The following is a 6,214-nucleotide window of genomic DNA, read 5'->3' as shown; positions in this document are numbered from 1 at the left end:
GCTTCTGCTGAAATGGAATCAATGTGCAACAATCAACATGATTCCAATTACACACCAGCAACTAACCAATTTGATTGATTTTATGTTTATTTTTGAGAGAAAGAGAGACAGAGTGCTAGCAGGGGAGGGGCGCACACACACACACACACACACACACACACACACACACACATGGAGTTGGAAGTGGGCTCTAGGCTTTGAACTGTCAACACAGAGCCTGATGGGGCTTGAGCTCATGAACTGTGAGATCATGACCTGAACCAAAGTTGAACACTCAACCAACTGAGCCAGCCAGGTGTGCCCCAATTTGAAAAATGTGTATTTAAAAGGGCCCATTTGTGGGGCCACATAAACTAAAGTTCTTTGGAGCACTCAATAATTTCTCAGAGTGTGAAGATATGAATAGACACTTCTCCAAAGAGGACATCCAGATGGCCAAGAAACACATGAAACGACGCTCAGCATCACTCATCATTAGGGAAATACAAATCAAAACCACACTGAGATACCATCTCAGTCAGAGTGGCTAAAATGAACAAATCAAGAGACTGTAGATGCTGGCGAGAATGTGGAGAAACGGGCTCCCTTCTACACTGTTGGTGGGAATGTAAACTGGTGCAGCCGCTCTGGAAAACAGTGTGGAGGTTCCTCAAAAAACTATTGATAGAACTCCCCTATGACCCAGCAATAGCACTGCTAGGGATTTACCCAAGGGATACAGAAGTGCTGATGCATAGGAGCACATGTACCCCAATGTTCATAGCAGCACTGTCAACAGTAGTCAAATAATGGAAAGAGCCTAAATGTCCATCACCTGATGAGTGGATCAAGAGGATGTGGTATATATACACAATGGAGTACTACATGGCAATGAGAAAAATGAAATCTGGCAGCAAATGGATGGACCTAGAGGGAGTCACGGTAAGTGAAATAAGTCAGGCGGAGAAGGACAGATACCATATGTTTTCACTCATAAATGGAACAGGAGAAAGTTAACAGAGGACCATGGGGGAGGGGAAGGGAGGAAAATAGTTGAGGAGAGGGAGGGAGGCAAACCATAAGAGACTCTTGAATACTGAGAACAACTGAGGGCTGATGGAGGAGGGGGAGAGGGGAAGTGGGGGTAATGGTCATGGAGGAGGGCATTTGTGGGGATGAGCACTGGGTGTTATATGGAAACCAACTTGACAATAAACTATAAAAGAAAAAATAATAAAAAAAATTAAAGGGCCCATTCTCAATAGTGAATTAAACACAATGTAGAATTAATGAAATTAATTAAAACACAATGTATAAATATAAGAAGACAAGATGTTAAAGCATCATTGAAGGACTTGGAAGGGACTTACAGTATGGGATGATTGGCCTGCTTATGAATACCCATTATCACAAATATGTCAATCCTAGGAAATTTGTAAATTCCATGCAATATAAATAATATTTGCTGCCTATTTTGTGGAGCTCCATAAGCGGATCCTAAGTTTCATAAGTAAAAGGACCAAGGATAGCCTAGAAGAGCATTTTTAGGGGCGCCTGTGTGGCTCAGTTGGTCAAGCCTCTGACCTGGGCTCAAGTCACAATCTCAAGGCTGGTGAATTTGAGCCCCACATCGGGTTCTGTGCTGACAGCATGGAGCCTGGAACCTGCTTCTAATTCTGTGTCTCCCTCTCTCTCTGCCCCTCCCCTATTCACACTCTGTCTCTGTCTACGTCTCTCAAAACAAAACAAAACCAAAATTTTTTTTAAAGGAAAAGGAAAAGCATTTTTGAGTGTGAAACTTGGGTGTGGGAGGTGGCCCATGAGGTCAAAACTATTTTCATAGAAATGCTGAAATATTAGTTGCCTTTTTCATTCTCTATCTCTCACTGGTGTGCCTTGGAGTTTTGCAGAGGCTCTAAAGCAGGTAATAAGCATCACAATAGATCGAATGCAAAAGCAGATAAGAGAATCCAACTGTTTTATATGAAGACGTTAGATTGCAAAAATACAAGAAAAGCGCCATTCTTACAATCTTTTTGTTTGAGAAATTTATTTGTTTTTTATTTTAAAAAATGGTATCCGTGCTCACATGCAGGAGGTTTACTAATGTTGCTTTTAAATGAATTCCTAACTAAACATTTAAAAATCTTCTCACTTTCCATTTCTAGTAGAGTAAAATGGATAGACGGAATCCACATAAACTAACGTTCTTTGGAGCACTCAATACTTTCTCAGAGAGTGATGGGTTCCTGGGACAAAGAAGTTTGAGAACTGCTGGCAGAGACGCTATAAAAGAAGAAACAGGGAGCGGGCTTGCCTTTCTAGGTATCAGTGCTTATTGTGAAGCCAGAGTTGCTAAATTTAGGAGCAAAAATTAAAATGTCTCATATTTACCAAGCTTTGTGGCAGAAGATGAAGAAACAGGAATTTTCGTGCTGCGGGTAACACAGTAAGTTGGTTCAACTACTCTGGAGAGAGATTTGGCCGTGTTGAAGATGTGTATTCCTGTTGAACCTGGCAATTCCAATTCTAGGTATAAAATCCTAAGGAGACTCTGCGCATGTGCACAGAAGGACGAGAAGAATATTAATTGCAGCATTGTTGGTAAGAAGAAAAAATCTGGAAACAACCTATGGGCCCCACAGTGGGAATGAGTAGGGAACATAATAATTTCAGAGTAATAGTCACCCGTGGAAGGGAGGGGGGCGAAGAAATGGGGAGGGGAAACAAGGGGGCTTTCTGCATGTTTTGTTCATGAGGAAGGGAGCCAGACCAGGGAAGGGAGGGTCTGCCAGAGGGGGAAAGACTGCACGCCCCGTACAAGGGCAGCACCTGAGCGATGCACACCCAGGACTCTGTGGTAGTATTTATTCTTCTGAGTGTTTGAAATGTTCCATGATAAAAACAAGTGAATGGGTCTGCAGATCTGAGATCAAACATATTCATTTACACTCCTGTTCTTTAAAATGCACACAATGAAACTGGCTGCCTATAAAGGGAGTGTTAAAAATTTAAATTTGGGTACAAAGTGGTCTAAATACTCACCACAGTCTAGCTCTTCCTAACATCCTGAGAGTGTTAAAGGAAGTTTTATTTGTTGTGAGTTTTATAACTAAGCTATTTCAAGGAATGCAGTCGAAGCGCCGAGATCAGAATATTTCAATCTTCTGGCGGTTCTTAGGAGGTGCCATATGCTGAAAGAGTGTCGGCCAGGAAAACATCCGCTGCAAAAGTGCACCCAGGCTTCTGGGGAGTCGGCTTGCATAACTGATCTCTAGAATGAACTCGGAGATCGGGGCTGACATCAAGAATGGGAAGAGGTAGCTTCCTGGTCTGTGCTCTTCTCTATTCTTAACCCAGGTGCGCCTAAAGAGGATCAGCCTCAAGAACTGGTTGAAGGGCTCAACCAGAGTTTTGGTCTTGGGTGAGTGAGTTTCATGAGTCATCATTCCCAGGGTCCCAACCCTCCCCCCGCATCTCTGGATGGCAGAGTAGCTCACAGATAAACAGTAAGGCAGGCCAAGTAGAGACTATCCAAATTTTTAAACTATGAATAGCTGCTAGATTTAATTTTTGTTTGTATTCAATCCCACACCATCCATTCAGCATTATACTTTATGAAGAACACTATGGTAGGCTCCTTGCTAGGGACAAGTTAAAAAAACCAAGACCGAATAAGACAGTCTCAACATACACATAAGGAGAAGATGCCTGGGACAGTTGAGGTTAGTTATGTTTATCCAGCGGTGCCAACTATTTTTCCATAATGGGATCGGGATCAGAGATTTCTTTAGGGAAGTTCTTGGACTCTTGTCACAACATCGCAATGATCCCTCTTAGTTTCGTAAATGTAGGTAGAATATACATCGATTGGCCTTAAGAACAAAAAACCCAAACAAACAAAAATCAAAAAACTTGGCCTTAAGGATCAGATACTTCTGGTGATTTGATGGAGACTGAGAAGGCAATGCCCTGGGGTCAAGTAGGCTTCAGAGAAGAAGAGGTTCAAGCTCATGACTCCTCTTTAGATGTTTGAAATTATTAGGAATGCTGATGCTTTAGGATAGGGTAGTGTCCCTCACTATCATTCTACCAAGAACGTTAGGACTATTCTCCAACAGGAAAAGACCCTGAAGACCCCAAAGTAAACAAGAAAATAAGACCCATCCTTGTGGTCCTCGCTTGGTACAGAACATCTAGATCATGCAAAGAAACCATTTTGAGGAAATAATACTGTAAACGTCTGCAGTTGGTGATAAGGAAGCATTGTGGAGAGAGTTGTCTTTAAAAAAAATCCATAGACGTCACTATGACTGATGAGAACAGAAGCCGTTCGCAAATGGCTACGCATTGTTTGGTGATTTTACGTTCGACACTGACAATACTGTGTGCAGAATTACGCTGACTCTACGTCTAAAGATTTGCTAGCAGTAAATCCGTAGAAAAGTTCTAGAAGCCAAATTTGTCATTGGCGTGAGATGCAGGTATTTTAGTTCAGACTGTGAAATTAAAATTTAAAAGATAATGTTCAGATTCTACAGAGGAAATGTGTAGCTTTCAACATGGTATTCTCAAGTATGATACACACGAATCATGTCCAAAAACGTTGTGCCAAATACTATGTACACTTGGATAATGCGGTGGAAAGCCTCTAGGGAATTGGATTGCCTTGTCCCAGCTTGGAGTAACAGTCAGGGCCAGCTGTAGAATTTGGGGGCTCAGTGAAAAGTAAAAATGCACGACTCATTGTTCAAAGTGACTATAGAGCTTTTTCCTTTCTTGCAAATTTGTCGTTTTTTTTTTATTGGTGATTCGTATTAATTTTCTATTGCTGCATAACTAATTACCACACATTTAGCAATGTACAATAACACCTGTATGTTATCCCACAGTATTTGTGGGTTAGGACTCCGGGAATGTTTAGCTGAGTCCTCAGTCCAGTGTCTCATAGGCTTCAGTCTCAGTGCTGGGCGCAGCTGGGATCTCAGTTGATGTTTGGAGTTCTCTTTCAAGCTCACAGGTTTGTTGGAAGAACACAATTCTCTTCAGCTGTAGAATTCATGGCTCTTGTTTCTTCCAGACCAGTAGGAAACAGAGCTTCTCACTTCTAAATTTTTCTTTTAAAGGGTTTACCTGATTAGGTATGGCTCACCCATACTCTCCCTTTTATTAACTTAAAACTAACTAATTAGGAGCTTTGGTTACTTCTACCAAACCCCTTCACCTCCATCATATTCTATCAAAAGCAAATTACAGGCCCTATGTGCACAAGGGGGAGGGATTGTACAAGGGCATAAGCCACTGCAGGTCATCTTTAAATTCTGTGTATCACACCACTAAATGTTTTTCCAGGTAAAGAAAAATTAAAAATTTAAATGATTAACATAAATTTCACTATTCATCTTTATATTATGTAATGCCAGTTTTAACATTTACCTGTATGTGGAATCATCAAAATTACACAGTTGGTATTTTACAAGTTTATGTACATGGACAATGAAAATGCTGCCCCAAACCAAACTAAGTCAACTGTTCTATTCACTTCTTGATACATGCACATTCTACCAACACCTTCTGCCATTGGCTTCCTGATGAATAAGGACTAACTGGAAGATAAGGAACTTGGGGGGGTGCTCTGTCTTTCTATGTTCTGATGTTCAATGTAATTGGCTGGGTAAGACAGGGAAGTAACATGAGTAAGAAAGGACATGATGGGTTCCTTGGTCATTCATACTTCTTAGAACACCACCGCCTTCTTTCTGTGTTGAAGCAAGTTCATGTTTGAACAGAAGACCTGGCCTCTCGGGACTATCAGCACCTCTACCTACAAAGTGGTGATGTGACTCACGGACCTGGTATTGCATTGAGTTTCATGGAGCTCTCACACACCGTGAGTCCATTGGAATTCTGTGCTCATGGGTCTCATGAACACTGTATGAAATAGGGCAGCAGAGAATGATAAATATCTATATTATGCACATCTGTTCTGCTCAAGTGCGTGCTCCATTGTCCCGTTAGACTTGAATTTGTGTGTTTACAGATTCAAAGATAAAATGACTTAGAATTTAAAGACAGTGATAATAGAACATTAAAGCGAGTGCCGGGTGCTTCTGAGTGTGGGGCCTCGAGTACAAGGTAATTATGTTGTAAAGTTTGCGGTTGCACAGCTTCACAGGCCAGCTCTTCTGACCTGTGCTACTTCCGACGAGCCATACCTGGTGCGGCCATTATTACT

The sequence above is a fragment of the Suricata suricatta genome, chromosome 2, assembly GCF_006229205.1.
Source record: "Suricata suricatta isolate VVHF042 chromosome 2, meerkat_22Aug2017_6uvM2_HiC, whole genome shotgun sequence".
Taxonomy (NCBI): Eukaryota; Metazoa; Chordata; class Mammalia; order Carnivora; family Herpestidae; genus Suricata; species Suricata suricatta.
The sequence above is the reverse complement of the archived record's forward strand: the minus strand, read 5'-3'. Positions refer to the sequence as shown.